The sequence below is a fragment of the Leucopleurus acutus genome (genome assembly GCF_964270905.1).
Source record: "Leucopleurus acutus genome assembly, chromosome: Y".
Classification (NCBI taxonomy): Eukaryota; Metazoa; Chordata; class Mammalia; order Artiodactyla; family Delphinidae; genus Leucopleurus; species Leucopleurus acutus.
The window spans coordinates 3,047,212-3,064,098 of NC_139164.1; positions in this window are offsets into that span (position 1 = coordinate 3,047,212).

The following is a 16,887-nucleotide window of genomic DNA, read 5'->3' on the forward strand; positions in this document are numbered from 1 at the left end:
ATATATGTATCACTGAATCACTTTGCTGTACATCTGAAACCAATACAACATTGTAAATCAACTGTATTTCCATAAAAATTAATTTAAAAAAAAAGAATGGCGTAACAAAACAGTCCTTTTAACGAAACACCTTTGCAAGGTGGCAAAGGCCAGGACTTCGATAAGTGTTTGGATTTAAATATTCAAAAGAATCACACTGATCTAGACTCTACAGTGGGATGCTTTGAGGACAAAGGGGGGAAATTCTGCGAAGCACTAAACTGTGAGGTACAATTAACCTAGTGAATCCCAGTGTGAACGAATCATCTTGCAGCCACAACATGCTTTATAATTATAAATAAGATTTAGAGAAGCTGTGAGCATCTCAGACTTACACCGTATGTAACTTTCTCTGTCTTGGAGCCGTGAACACGTAACTTAGAAGCTCTCAGCATAAGACCCGATACAGGATCACTCACAACTAATTGCATCTGGTGGAAGCGTTCTCTCCAACCCCACACAGGCACATACATAGACGGAGCTCTGTGAAATGAGTCCTGTCGGAGAATGTTTCCCCTGTTTCCCCCAGCAATCGCTTGTATTTTTTTCTTTCATACTCTAGCCAATATCATATTAAACATAATCAGCTCAACCACATTTTTAATCTTTTTCATGTTTGTAGAAGACAACGACCTAAGGCTACAAGCAGCATTAGCGGCGCTAATGCATCAGAATTATCCATATTTAGATCAAAACAGCCTTTCCCTTCACATCATGATTTCTCCTTTCCCAGGAAGTCACGATCCTGGACTCACGGCTTTCCTTCTGTGAATCGCCTATGCCCTTGTTGATGTTACTGGATTCCTAAACGGTTAAATACGTCGATCAATATACCTATGAAGAAAGGGAGCGTACTCGCAATGCACAGAAAACTTGCACACAGCTCGGCAGAAAACCGAGTAAGCAAAGAACCAGGAGATAATTCTGTTGAGGATGTGTAGCGTAAATCCTGGAAGTGTCTTGGTGAGAAGAGAAAATACATCACAGATGCTGCTTTTATAATGTGATATAAATCTCCCACCAGATGAAGCTTGAGAGGCGGGACTGGTTAGTCAGACTACTTCAAAAAAGAGCCTGTGCTCTCCTCACTAGAACCAGAAAACACCTCAATGATTACGGGGTTGAGCTGCATTCGTGTGCTATGGGGATGTGCGTGTCCCTAAGGATTCGGCAGAAGAATATGACCGACACTGTAATTTAGAGGAAGCACCAGCTGATACCCTCTCACCACACCTCACGTGCTTGTAGCTCTTTCCCGAAATGAGAGAATTTCATTTTTCCTTAGAGTGTGATGATTAGTCATCAAAGACGAGACAGAAGCTAAAATCTGATGAGGTTAAGCCATAGGGAGAGCGTCTAGTTAAGATGCAAAGCAAAGCCCTTGCACATGTGATGCACAAAGCCCGATTATGATTAGATCATGATTAGTCCAATGCTCTACAGAACCCGTTATGATCAGGGGACCATAGTACCAGGATACCTACATACAGTCAGGGTCGCTTCTTAGGTAGACAGAATTCCCAGTGACCTACTAGCAATGAACAAAATGCTTAGCATGTAGGAGATCATCATTTTCTTAACCGAAATCCACCAATGGAGTTCCACCAATCCACCCGTGGGCTACACGAGCAGCTTCAGGTGACAAAAGCCCGAAGGCTGGTACAGGACTTCTGGAAGACTGAATGAGGAGCTCATAGAATTCTCTCCTCCAACAAGATAACTGTGAAACTCACAAAACTATGACCTTATCACAGACAACTATGTCAGGGTTCTGGAAACTAGTTAAGGGTGTACAACAAATACGAAAAATATTTACTCAAGAAAAAGTACTGAATGCTGGTTAAAAAGAACAGGGTCTGTGGTGTCTGACTCAGGGCTGCTACTGCCCCGCCTTCTCTCCAAAGACCAGCAGCCTTGCTGCTGATGGAGTGCGCTGACTGATTTGCAGCTGTGCATAAGAATCCTGTATCAGGGGTGTTTTCAAAATCAACAGCAATTGATTGGTGGGAAATGATGGGAAAAAGAGCCTCATGGCTCCCCCAAATGATCAGAGTGCTGGACCGGGCAAGAGACTAGGTGAAAAACGTTAAGGGAAATGGGAAGGATGAGACAGTCCTGGACCACCCTGGAAACCTCTGGCATGCTCCCGGGGATTTGGAAGGCTGTATGCACATGCAGGGCTGCAGCAGCGCCAGGAAAGACACAATAGGGCGTTGGTTACCTACTTGCCCAGCGCTCCCTGTGAACCGCGTGCACTTTGAACGCATGTTGCAACCCACACGCGGGTCTCCTAGGGCAAGATGTTTGTGCCTTGTTGACTCAAGTTGTTTAAAGAAAACGGAACAATCAGTGGTTGATGACTAAGCTAGGCTGACTCAGGGCTAACCCCTAAGAAGCCAGCCTTAAAAATAAAAACAAGAATTTAAAAGAAAGGGGTGGGGGGTGGGGGAACTCCCTGGTGGTCCAGTGGTTAGGACTCAGCACCCTCAATGCTTTGGCCCGGGTTCAATCCCTGGTCGGGGAACGAAGATCCTGCAAGCCATCTGGCAGAGCCAAAAAGAGAAAACAAAAAGGAAAAGAAAAGAAAAGAAAACAAACTGAGCAGAGACATCAGTGGCTTCACACTGCAGGGAACAGAGACTCTATAAAACTATTACAGGCAGGTCACTAAACAAAAAACAAAGTTTCCTGAGCCCCTCATTCAAAAAAATAACAACAGTAAAACAAAAAACTGGAAGCAACGGAACTCCCAGAGAAAGTCAGAATTCAAATCTGTTACTCTATAATGATCTAAAATGTCCAATTTTTCAACAAAAACTCTATTAGATATAAAAACAAAGAGGCAAGGATAGCCCATAAATAGAAAATAATCTAATGGAAAGGCCCAGATATTGTCCTAGGAGAAAAATACTTAAAATCAGCTATTACTAATATTTTCAAATAAGAAAAAAAAAAAAGATTTTTAAATAATGAGTATAATGACAGTAACACACCTCCAAAAAAGGCTTCTGATAAAGAGATCAAACTTCCTTTTAAAAAAGAAAGAAACTGAAAATCTGGAGTTGAAAGTTATAAAATAAATGAAAAATTTACTAGCACGACTAAGCGGCAGATTTGACCTGAAAGAAGAATGAAATCAGTGAATCAGAAGCTAGGTCAGTAGTTATGATCATGCTGAGGAAGAATAAGAATAAAAAATGAGGAAAAATGAACAGAGCCTCACAGACTTATGGAATTCCATTAAGAATATCAGCATATATCTAATGGAGTCGCAGAAAGGAAAGAGAGAAAAAGCACAGATTTAATTAGAAAATGTATTGGGTGAACACTTCCCAAATTCAATGAGAAAACAAACAACAAAAAACTAATCTCTACTCCCCAACGCTCAAGAAACTCCAAGTAGAACAAATAGAAGGACATTCACATCTAGATACATCATAGGAAATTTTCCAAAAGCCAAAGATAAAGGGAACATCTTGAAATTGGCAAGAGAAAAATGACCCACCAAGTAAAGGAACCTCAAAATGACTGACAGCTTAGTGTTTATCAGATGTGATGGGGTCTAGAGAACAGTGGGATGGCATATTCAAAGTGCTAAAAGAGAGAAAAAAAGGCTACCCAGCAGAAACCCTGTATCCAACAGAACTATTCTTCAAACAAGGAGGCCAAATGAATGCCTTCAGAGATAAAGGCGTAGAGAATTGATGACTAGCATACTTACCTCAGAAGATAGACTAAAAGAAGTCTACAGCTGAGCATGGTAACTTTAGTGCTCATGAATAAATAAAGACATACAGACTAGTCATAAAGGTTTCTATATAGGCAAGTATAAGAGAGAGTGTAAGCATGTATTATACAGACCTGTATCCAGGAGGAAATTAGTGTCATGTGTTGAAATATGTCCCCTCCCAAATTTCCTATGTTGAAGCCCTAATGCCCAATACACCAGAATGTGACCATATTTGGAGATGCAGTCTTTAAAGAGGTCATTAGGTATAATGAGGCCATTGGATGGGTCCTACTCCAATCTGAGTGGTGTCCTTATAAGAGGAGGAAATTTGGATACACAAAGAGACACCAGGGATTCATGAGGACAGAGGAGAGGCCATGTAAGGACAGAGAGAGAAGTTCAAGCCAAAGAGAGACGCCTCGGAGGAAACCAGCCCTGCCAACACCTGGATCTTGGACTTAGAGCTTCCAGGACAGTGAGAAAATACTTTGTCATTTAAGTTGTCCAGTCTGTGGTAATTGTTATGGCAGCCCTAGCAAACTCATTCAATTTCTTATAATCATCTCAATACATAAAGAAAAAGTAACTGGCAAAATTTAATATATTAATCATAAAAATTATTGGGAAAGCTTCCCTGGTGGCGCAGTGGTTGAGAGTCCACCTGCCGATGCAGGGGACACGGGTTCATGCCCCAGTCCGGGAAGATCCCACATGCCGCGGAGCGGCTGGGCCCGTGAGCCATGGCCACTGAGCCTGCGCGTCTGGAGCCTGTGCTCCCCAACAGGAGAGGCCACAACAGTGAGAGACCCGCGTACCGCAAAAAAAAAAAAAAAAAAAAAAAAAATTCTCATAACTATAGATGCAAATACCCTCAGCATAATAATTACAAAAATTATATATCTGTGTGTATATATGTGTATTGATAGATAGATTTATACATCATGACCAAAGGGGAAGTATTTCAGGTATGCGAGGGTGATTAACATCCAAAATTCAATCAAAATAACCCAACACATCAGCAGGCAGAAGAAAATCATATAATCATATCACTGATGCAGGAAAAAAGGACTTGAAAAAAAGGAAAAATTCATGGAAAAAAACCCAGTAAACTATTAACAGAGGGGGAATTTTCAACTTGATAGTAAACATCTTTAAAATGTCTACCTCTAACATCATATTCAATATTGAGAAAGTGCATGATTCTAGCCTAAGATCAGGAACAGGGCAAGGGTGTCCTATTCAACATCGTGCTAGAAACCTACCTAGAACAATATAATAAATCAAGGAAATAAAATGTTTACAATTTGAAAAGAAAGAAAGAAAGCTGTCCCTGTGTGCAGACGACATCACTGTTTAACTAGAAAATCCCAAAGACCTGACAAAATATTTGTAGAACTAATGAAGGACTGCAGTCAGGTTGCAGGATATAAAATCAACATAAACAGCTCCCACGTGTGGGTGGGGTCAGCTAACTGAAGTCTGGAGTGGGAAATGTGAACCCAGCAGAACAAGCCACCATTCAGCTCATTACAAACGCTGTCATTTTACAGCAAGAATTAAGACAGTGTCTGCAACGTGAACATGTGGCTCTGCCCATGAACCAGAACCAGACGATGCGCTGTCTGGTGAGGCCCCCCTTTCTGGATCACAGACCTCTCCGCCTGTGTCCTCACATGGGGGAGGGGCTGGAGGCTCTCTGGGGGCTCATTTTAAGGGCACTAATCCCACTTATGGGGGGCACCCGCATGACTTCATCACCTCCCAAAGGCCCCCAACAGCATCACACTGGACTTGAGGATCCGACATGAGGTTTGGGGGGACGCAGACATTCAGACCATAGCAGAATGACCCCAGTAACCCAGCTACAGGTTTTGTGCTGATGACAGGCCCGGGGCTCAGACCTCACTCAAGGGAGGAAGCGAGGTGAAGACTCTGATCAGTTATCGAGGGTGGTCTGATGTTGAGCCTGGGGAGCTGTCGTTCAACTGACTCAGCAGGAATCTTGCTAAAATCGAAAAATGAAAAGACAGACGCTGCAGCCCAGAGTCAGCGCCTGGAGCCCGACTAGAGTTTGATCCGGGAGAGACTGTGACCCTCCTCTGCTCCAGCCCACTTGTCACACTGGTACAGGCTGTCCCTTCTCCACAGTGCTGGGCGGGGGGGGGGGGTGGGGGGGGCCCTCAGTGATCCTGGACACCCATTCCTGCCCCCAGAACTCCACAGGATCCCCTCGGGGGCGTGAGACAGGCAGACTTCGCAGAGATCTTGGGTTCACGTCTGTCACAATCACTGCATCACAATAACGCGAGTCACACAAATTGTTTGCCGTCCTCGTGCCTACAGAGGTTGCTGACACTATGCTTCAGTCTGTTATGGGTATAGACTGATGTCCAAACAATGTACACACCTTAATACTTTATTGCTAAAACTTGCGAACCAGCACCTGAACTTTCTGCAACTCAGAGTAGTGAGACCACTCATCACAGATCAAATAATGAAAGTCTGAAATATTCCCAGAATGACTACCAGGTGAGAAAGTAAGGCAATGCCGTGGGAAAATGGGCACCAGAATTGCTCGACGCGTCGATCTGTGAAAAATGCAGTATCTGCAAAGCACAATACCGAGGTCACCCTCAACAAGCACTGACCAGGGGGTGCGCGCCCACCTGCCCAGCAGTGAGCACCAGGTCAGGTCAGGTCCAGCCATCCTGACCCTAGAGCTTGGGGGCACCCTCCTCCTCAGCTGTCCCGGGACACTGCAGAGAACCCTATGCTCTGGGAGGATGGGGTCTACATCTCTTCCTGGAAAAAAGAAAAATTGTTTCCCCAAAGGAGGCTTTCCTGGGGTGAGACCTCCCTGCCCCCGCCTTTCCACCTCTGGCTCGGGGGTCAGGAAACAAGGCGCCGGGATCGGCCAGGAGGTGACAACGCAGGGCCCTGGACAGAGTCTGAGTGTCAGATGTGTCACCTGCATTTTCATTAGGATTAAGAAAAACAGGCTCCTTTGCGTTCCCTGCTGGATCCTAACTTTACACCTCACTGGCACTGGTTTATTCTGATGTGATAACATCAGAGGCTGTACCTCAAGTATTTCAGCCCATTTTTCTTCCCGTTTACAAAATAAATCTAGTTGCAAAGTTGTACTATAACTGAAGGGTCTATATTCAGGTCCTTTTGCTCTGGAGCCTAAAGGGTTGTGTGGCCATGCAGTGTTAAGAAAAAGGAAGGAAGGGAGGAAGGGAGGGAGGGAGGGAGGGAGGGAGGGAGGGAGGAGGGGGAAAAAACAATCCTTTCCTTTCCTATAGATTCATGACTCAAAGTCCCCCACTTTTGGAAGGTGCAGCCTAAAGGGAATCACAAGAGGAAGGTGATTTAGCATCTCCCGTTCTAAAGAGGCTTTGCTTCCAAGTGGTCACAGCAATGAAATCTAAGGGTCCTCGCTGCGGTCACCAAAAACCTCAGTCCCCAGTAGCCTGTTCTTAACAACACAACCAGATATAAGGATCAGGGACAAATGAGACCAAAACAAGACCAAAAAGCAGAGCCTGGCCTCTCCCCCAGCCATGAGGACCTCAGCAGCTGAAACCTTTTCTCTCATCTCCAAAACCCCGCCCGCTGGGCCGCCAGCCACGACCTGCACAGAACTGCAAAACAATCTAGAGCCAGGTGCGTTGGTGTAACAAGATGACTCACCCGAAGGCGTCTTCCTACACAGACCCGAAAGCCGCTTCTTCCCTGGGAGACCAAGGCAAGCTCTGGCGATCGGTGGCCCGTGGAGGGATCCGGGGCCGGTGATGGAACCAAGGGACCCGCGGCCACTGCTGCTCACGCAGCAGCTCTCAGTGCCCCCCGGGGTCCACGACCCTCGGGCAAAGGTCCCTCTGGATTCCCTCTCGCTGGCTTCCCAATGGGTCACCAAACCAAGTTTGTTTGGCCCGACGCACAGCAAGCAGAGATGCTGCGCGTGGGAGCGAGGAGAGGGTCCCTTCCGGAGGCACCAGGCGAGGAGCGGGGAAGACAAGCGTCCAGTGCGCCTGCGGGAAGGCTGGCCCAGAGGTTGATGGGTCAGGACGACGCCGCGGCGTGGCGTGAGCGCGGGCGGCGCACGCAGGGCGGGCACACGTGACGGGGGTCAGGCGCGGGAAGGCCCTCCTGCGCAGGCGGGACGAGGCTCCAGGCCCCGCACATTCACGAGGCTCCGGCGGACATGCGCGCAGGCCCAGGGGCGGGGCCCTCGGTCCCATCCAGTCTCGCCCAACTAGACGCGGCTGAGACTAAAGAGTTCCCGGAAAGGGGCTCCTGCAAACTGCGCCCTGTTGAGGTTCCGTGACTTTGATTAAAGAAGGAGGTTTTTAAAGCCATAATAAATAAATACATAAAATAAAGACTTATTAGTCCGCAGTGTGGATGGACGGCATTTTGTTTATCCGTTCATCCTTTGATGGGCTTTGGGGTTGTTTTAACCTTTTAGATACTGTAACCGGTGCCGCTGTGAAGGGTCGTGTACAAGTACCTGTCTCAACACCTGTTTCAATTCCCTTGGATGTGTGCACAGGAGTGGGATTGGCTGCCGTGGGTCTGGAAGGGGGAAATTTCGAGAATGCTTAATGTGACTTTTCTGGGGGAGAATGACGAAATGCCTTGGAACTTGAGGGAGGTGATAGGTGTAGAACATTGTGAATGTACAAAAAGGCACTGAATTTTACACATTAAAGTGATTAAAATTATGAAAAATAAATCCTTAAACAAGGTGTTATGTCTGGTTGCTGCTCCTAAATTAGACAAAACTCTTTTTTTTTTTTGCGGTACACGGGCCTCTCACTGCTGTGGTCTCTCCCGCTGCGGAGCACAGGCTCCGGACGCGCAGGCTCAGCGGCCATGGCTCACGGGCTCAGCCGCTCCGCGGCATGTGGGGTCTTCCCGGACCAGGGCATGAACCCGTGTCCCCTGCATCGGCAGGCGGACTCTCAACCACTGCGCCACCAGGGAAGCCCAAAACTCTTCATTTTAATAGGGGTTTAAGATCTAGTATAATATCTAGGCCAAAGATGATCAACAAATCCTGCGGGAAATATTGGATGTATTTTCTATGCTCCAAACCATGGCATTGGTTTATGCTATTTATAGATGCTGTGTAACAGTGTAGGTATTTTATTTCGTGTACCAAGTTCACTGAGACTGGCTCTGAGAAGAGTTTGCCAATAGAGGCACTTGGAAAGACAGCTCATGTGTCCCTGCCTCAGGGTTTCTCCTTATAGAGCCTACAGGGTTCTGAAAAGGGAGGCTGCTCAGCTGTCAGGCCCTGCGGGTGAGGAGGTAAACCAGTTCAGCCACTTTGGCAAATTCCTTCCTTCTTCTGTTAAATATCTAAGTGCCTCTCTTAACTCAGCAGTTGCCCTCCTAGGTATTTACCCAAGATGATTCAAGCCACGCCCACAAACACACTTGTTCTTGAATGCCAGCTGCGGCCTCATCTGCAACAGCCCCAAACTGGAAATATCCCCAGATGCCCATCATATAGAGGATGGATCAAAAAGTGATGGTCTATTTGCATAATGGCGTTCTACTAAGCAATGAAATAGAGCAACCTACCCACAACTTCCTAAGACCCCTCGGAAAGAGAGTCTGTGCAGCAAAAGATGCCATGCGTTGCTATTAGAATACATGGAGCTGAGTCTCCCTTTTTAAATCCAAAATGTCAATTTCTGCCTTCTAATTTAGCAGAGTGTTGAGTTCATTTATTTATTTATTTATTTATTTTGCGGTACACAGGCCTCTCACTGCTGTGGCCTTTCCCTTTGCTGGTAACAGGCTCCGGACGCGCAGGCTCAGCGGCCGTGGCTCACGGGCCCAGCCGCTCCGCGGCATGTGGAATCTTCCCGGACCGGGACACGAACCCGCGTCCCCTGCATCGGCAGGCGGACGCTCAACCACTGCGCCAGCAGGGAAGCCCAAGTTCATTTATTTTTAATGAAGTTGATTGCATGGGTGGGTTTGAGTCTGGCCTGTTTCAGGTTTCTATTTGCCTGTTGATTCAGTTCTTCTGTCCCTTGGACTTCATTACCCTGTAGACACCAACCTCACCTGTATCAGGTTAGTCAAGTAATGTTTAAGGTTTTATTTTAATTTGTCTACTGTTGTTTATCTGTAGCTTTTAAAATGATGTTTGTGGTTGCAAATACATGTGTAATTTACCCAGTGTGTTCCCTTATTTCAAGAGACAATACCTGGCCAGACTTGCTGTGCTTTTCTTCATTCCTCAGTCACTTCAAAGAGTTGACTGTGTTTTGTTTACAGTTCTAATAGGTGGATTGAAACGTCTGATACAAGCTGAACTGTCATCGCCACTTGAAAGATTGATTTCCCTTTAAAAAGCATTCAACGAGGGTCACTGAGAGGGAAAACGAAGACACGGTCATTTCTATGAACTGAGAAATCAATGATGAAATTCAGCAGACATGTATGATTTTTTTAAACATGACTTTTAGCCAAGTAGTGATGGAAGAAACTTTCATTAACCTAATAAAGACTGTTGGCAACAAATGTATTTTTTTAAATCACTGAAAAAGGATGGGGCCATATGCTATACATATGTATTGGAAAGGAAGATGAACACCCACATTTCTGCCTGAGGACAGACTACCCGTCCTTTCCTGTTTAATCCACATACTTTCTTCTTCTTTATTTTTTGGTTCTTCGTGATGTGTTCATCCTTTGTATTCTTTATCTCCCTTAAACTATTTTATAATATAATTTTCTAGTTTCTTTTGTAAATAGACTACACGTCCCTTGAGGTGAGTATGGTACTGCAGAATTCTTTGCTTAATAAAGTATTTCTCAGATAGAACAAATATTTCAAAACACATTATTTTGTGCAAGAAAAACAAGAACATTTTCAGTCATTAATTGGGGCAGAATAGAATTTGTCTTCTGTGTCACCTGTCATCACCATTGCTGCTGTCTCCTCATTAATCATAGGGGGCTCCACCCCTGAATTCCCTTTTCTGAACCTATACCTATTGCCTGAACATCATTCTTTCAACTGCTCTGCTCTTAAAGTGGAAATCCGTAAAAACATTTTGAAATTTAGCATTCTGAACTATTTCATTGTTTGCTCCACATCAAATGCAAACTACTTTAAAAAATCCGGAGTTTCATTTAGGTGTCTATGTGCTATCTTATTCCCCAAATATATTTTGCCAGTAAAGTCTATGGGAACATGTGTCTCTTGTACTCTCCATAACTCTAAGCTCTCAGTGAATTTGTTTGCACCCAACGAAAATGACATCAAGAGCTGATGAAGGATAGGAGGCAAAAGGTCACAGGAGAAATGCAGCCAAAAACAACAACACTTACTAAAGACAATGAAGCTCTGCTGATTTAAGTAGATATTATTGGGTGGACAGATGCTGATTCATGTGTTAATTATACAACCCCTTTTCCCTTGGGGTATAAGGGTGATGGGAAGAGACACTATTCAAAGTATTTGCAATATAAATGGACTTCTTATTGAATGAAAGCAAAGTTTCTACAGTTGTTATTAAATATAATGATGACAGGGACTTCCCTGGTGGCACAGTGGTTCAGAATCCGCCTGCCAATGCAGGGGACATGGGTTCGAGCCCTGGTCCAGGAAGATCCCACATGCTGCGGAGCAACTAAGCCCATGCGCCACAACTACTGAGCCTGCGCTCTAGAGCCTGCGAGCCACAGCTACTGAAGCCCACGTGCCACAGCTACTGAAGCCCGTGGGCCTAGAGCCCGTGCTCCACCACAAGAGAAGCCACCGCAGTGAGAAGCCCATGCACCGTAATGAAGAGTAGCCCCCGCTCACTGCAGCTAGAGAAAGCCGGTGTGCAGAAACCAAGACCCGAGCCAGCCAAAAAGAAACAGATTAATTAATTAATTAAAAAAAAATATATATATATATATAGAATGATAGATACAATGGTTATAAGAAGTTTGACCAGTGAGACAGACCATTAAAATAGTTTTAAGAATTTTAAGTGAAACGGTTGCAGTTCGAATAATGGAAGCAACCTTAGGCACCAGGGAGGAAATATGAACCATTAAAAAAAAAGTTATCTTTAAAAATTATTTTCAAGGATCTTTCTCGAGTTGACAATATATCAAATCCTGGAGAAGACGTATCTACTGCAACTGGATTGAGCTTATATCAATGTGGATCAATGAACTCTCCCAGGTTACAGGGAGTTAAGAAGCTGTCAGGAAGGATTAGTCAAAGACTAAATGGTACTTCCTGTTTTAATAAGAAACAAGTGAATTAACATCTCCTCGCATAGTTACCGTGTATGCGCGCGTGCGTGTGTGTGTGTGTGTGTGTGTGTGTGAGATAAGAACACCTAATATCTACGCTCTAAGCAAATGACAAGTATATGTGCAGTACTATTAATGATAGTCACCGTGCTGTTCATTGCGTCTTTCTTTAAATCATAGAAGCTGTTCTGGTAATTATAACTTTAAACAAAACTAGGCATCATTTTAATTTATGTCAGTTAAAGCTTTGAAACTGAATATTTGCTTATGTTGAGGAGTCAGCAAGTCCCAGGCATTTCCTTAACGATTGTTTGTCAGAACCTGTCATGTTGTTTCATGTACTGTGTCTTGACAACATGGGAGCCTACAGAATGAGTGTTCATGCAAAGATGATGACAGTTCATACAACAGTCTTAAAAGGGCTCCACAGAAGTCTCTTTGTGATCTGGGGGTGGGGTGGGAGGGTCTCTCAGTCTTGGAAACAAAGGGTTGGTAAGAGAATGACCTTGGATCAGGGTCCAAGACTTAGCAAAAATAATGTCTTATTGTTTCAGATAGCCCATTGGGAAGATCAGTAGAAATATACGACACTGTAATTATCTATAAATGGATGAGTAATTCTATTTTCACACGTTTATGAACTGTGAACTGTTTATGCTTTTGACACCCATTTGTTGAAGGATAGTCTTTGCATGTCTCAGGAAATTCATATTATCTCCTTAAACATTTGTGCTGAAGAAATGTTTTCTGGTATGAGGCGAAGTGACCCATTTTGAAGTCAAGCTCCAGGAGACATTAGCCCTCTACAACAAATGAAAGGCATTTAATTACAAACTCTCCCCTTTAAACGTGTTCTGCTGTCTATTAGCAAATGTCTCCTTTTAGCTTCACTTTTTTTTTTTTTTTTAACCCCAGCCATTAACTGCTTGTCCAGTTGGAGAGCAGATGAGAGTCTGTCCAAATTCATTTGGCTGTCTCCTACAATTCAGGACCTTCTGTTAAGTGTTCTGTAGGTGGCCTACTTGGAAAGCACTTCGACAATGAAATTAATAAAAGCTCCAACTCTATCATTCTTAGAGCAGCCACACTGAATCAGACCCCTTCAATGACCAGAATAAAAGAAATGGACGGGCTCTTTTTTTGATAATTTATTAGCTCCAGGGTGAACAATTTCTTTCCAGGGCCCTAAGAAAGAGAAAACCAACCAACCAACCAACCAACCAAGAACTAAAAAGAGAATACCTAATATTTCAAATGTAAGCATTCTTGCTTTTTTTTTTCGTGGAATCTAATTTTTAGTTATGTCTTAGTGTAGAAGCCATTCAGACATTATCTTTAAAGATTATCAAAAACAGAAGGAAACAAACATGTGTTAAACAAACTTCACTGAAACATACAAAATTGGCTTTTATGAGTTCCCTTTGCCTCTCTCTTATTCTCTTTGTAAGTGAATGCTGTTTCTTATGGCAGCTTCAAGTGTGAAAAATCAAACTTGTCTTTTTAATTAAGTCTAAAATTTCCCTTTTCCTTCACTTTCTTTCTAAAATAAATCGAGACAAGAGGTGAGAAACATCAAGTCCATACTGAGTGAGTCAACTGCCAACTACAGAAGCCTAGTAAGTCTTTGTGCTAACTTTCAGCTGACTGGTACCTATTTGCAAATGTCATAATTTCCAGGAAAACATCATGGTCTACAAACCCCGCTTCCTGAAATGAAAAAGAAAGTATGAGGGAAGTTATTTTTGGATGACTGTTGGAAGATTTTCTGCTTAAACGATTGAGTTAATAGTCTCCTATTTAAATACTCATTTTTCTGATAATCTAAGTGAAATGTTGAGAACGTATGAGAATGGCTCTCTCCATCATCTGTGTGGCTGGTGACCACACGGAGGAAAATTAAAAGGAAAAAATGACGTGTGTCTGCAGATACGCAAAATATACAATGCGTACGTTCCTGTGTGGACATACATAGGTTATACACATAAGAATGTACATAAAACAACAACATACACAATGATATATATGACTACATACATATAAATGGGTGTCTGTACATATATACACATATATGTGTATATACACAAAGAAGCATACATACAACATACATGCACATATATATATCCCTGTCCAAAAGGATAAGAATTATAGAGTATATATAGTTTTTCATGAGTTTAAGGTACGCATGTAAAACAGATTTAACATTTAAGGGTTTTTCTGATAACGATTATTTAAACATGCGCCAAGATATTCTTTATTTATTACTTCTCTCTTCAGTCATTCAAGAAACATGTATTTACCAAATACTCTAAAAAAAAAATGCCGTTTTCAAGGACAGTACCACAAAAGTGTGGTTTCTATATAAATGTATAACAGTTCTTGCATGGAGTCATCTAATTTTAAAATAAATGTTAAAACCCTGGAATTAAAGAAAAATTAATATGTTAAATATGTCCGTAGTGAATTAAGACATACACTGCAATTCCAAATCCACAGAAAATTACTAAACTGAGCTTAGAGTGGGAAATGTCAAATTTTGGATTCACTTGAGAGTGGAGTGGCTTCAGATGTAACCATGAAGGGACATATTGGCTCCTGGTTAGTGCAGATGAGAGAAACCATGTTTGATAACTCTCCTGCATCCTAGTGTGTTTTCAAAGACGCTAGCAGCTGGTTAAGAAGCATAACCAGAATACATAAGAATTTGTTATCCTGTGATAAACCGTAATGGAAAAGAATAGGGAAAAGAATGTGTATATATATATATGTACAACTGAATCGCATTGCTGTACAGCAGAAATTAACACAACATTGTAAATTAACTCTATCTGAGTAAAATGAATTTTTAAAAAAGAATCTATTATAAGTAAGAAAAATCTGGTTACATAGCTTAAGCTAGAACGTAGCCCAAACATGAGATTTGCTGTCCAAGCAGACTTCCAAAGTTTTCACCAATTTGAAATCATAGAGCATAACGGCCGTTTTAATTTTTTCTTCTGGGAATTAAATGTGTCCAGTAATAGACTCTCGTGTATGAACTGAGAAAAAGCAGAGGGAAGAATGCTAGCAGGACCAGACATGAGGAGATGTTGTCACTAGGTCAAAGGGCAAGGGATGCAGTTTCCATGATGTTACTTATTTACATGCCATAAACGCTGCTAAAAGGTGACTAGAAGAACAGATACTATTAAAATTGTGTAGAGGGAGAGGGAAGGAAGGGTCACATATGCAAACAACATGTTCATTAACCACAGCAGGAAGGCATTACATTGTCCTTTTTGCTTTTAATGGTGATAAAACCGTATTAGTATTACTGAGACAAAGACCAGAAAAGCCGTGTGATTATGGAAACAATTCCATTTAGTTAGCCAGGAGGTTGGTGTAGAATGGACCTTTGTAAATAAATCTTTTACTTTACTGCTTTTAGCCATGCCCAAGTTTTTTTTTTTTCTTTTCTTTAAATCACCTTTACCAAAACTGAACTAATTGAGTTTTAAGAATTTTAGCAAAGAGAGGGAAAGGGAGAGAGAGAGGAACTCAAGACTGTCCAATGAATTGCTGTACTGCTTTATAAATAGTACCTTGTAAGTGACGGTGCAAAGGAAGTGACCAGAAAGGAACAGTTGGAACACAAAAATTGCAGTAAATTCTGATCCCAAAGACAGAGCACGGCCCCTATATCGTACTCTTGGCCAACCATGAATAATTAGATCATGTATCAAAAATTCTTAAAATCACATACAATAATGCAATAATCATGAATATGATTATGATTCATTTACTATAGTTAGGGAACGAAAGTGACCCAAGGATATGTGCGTATTGTATAAAAGAGTAAAACTGTGTATGGTTGGGTTTAAAATTTTAAATTGTTTGGATTTATCCATCAAGATCGATAATATAAATAAACACTGCTCTAGATGTTTTTCAGTTCCTAAAAAAAAGAAATCATGCTTTTGAATGCAAATATATTTTTCTTATTTCCTGGAAATAAAGCCACAACATTGGGTTGTAAACTTCTACCAATATTCCTCGTACGTATGAAATCGTTTCTTACTCCCAATTCTTGGTTTAAAGTTAAGAGAGCCTGTTTACAAAATGGCTAGAGACCATGCCTTATTTCCAGAGCACTAAAACAGAAGTCACTTTATATATCTTATGGGGAGTCCCTACTATAGCATCCATATCACATTTTAAATGGAATTTTCCCTTTCCTCTCTTATGCATTCCAAAATAATATATACCTTTTTGACATAAACATAAAACTCAGGCAATTACAAAGAAAAAAAAGACCCAACTATAACATTTACAACCACCTATAAAGACTTTGGTTATTTATCATCTCATTGCAGATACAGATTAGATAGATATGGACAGACATAGATGCCAACGTAGATGGCGATAGTGATAGATACCTCAATTAAGGTTTCTACAGATACAGATTTGATGATTACAGTTTTACTCATGGAAACACACGCAGTGTAGACACACACAAAGATAAGTTATGGTAAGAAATTTATCTAATGATGACTTCGTACGAAAGCGGTGTGGTAAAGACCTTATTGAAAAAATATGTGAATGGCAGTCTCTATGACCTTGAGAACTATAGTGGGTTTGAAAGTGGAAAAAACTGAAATTTGAGAGTCTATCAAGACCATCAGGGCTTCCCTGATGGCGCAGTGGTTGAGAGTCCGCCTGCCGATGCAGGGGACACGGGTTTGTGCCCCTGTCCGGGAAGATCCCACATGGCGCAGAGCGGCTGGGCCCGTGAGCTATGGTCGCTGAGACTGCACGTCTGGAGCCTGTGCTCCGCCACGGGAGAGGCCACAGCAGTGAGAGGCCCG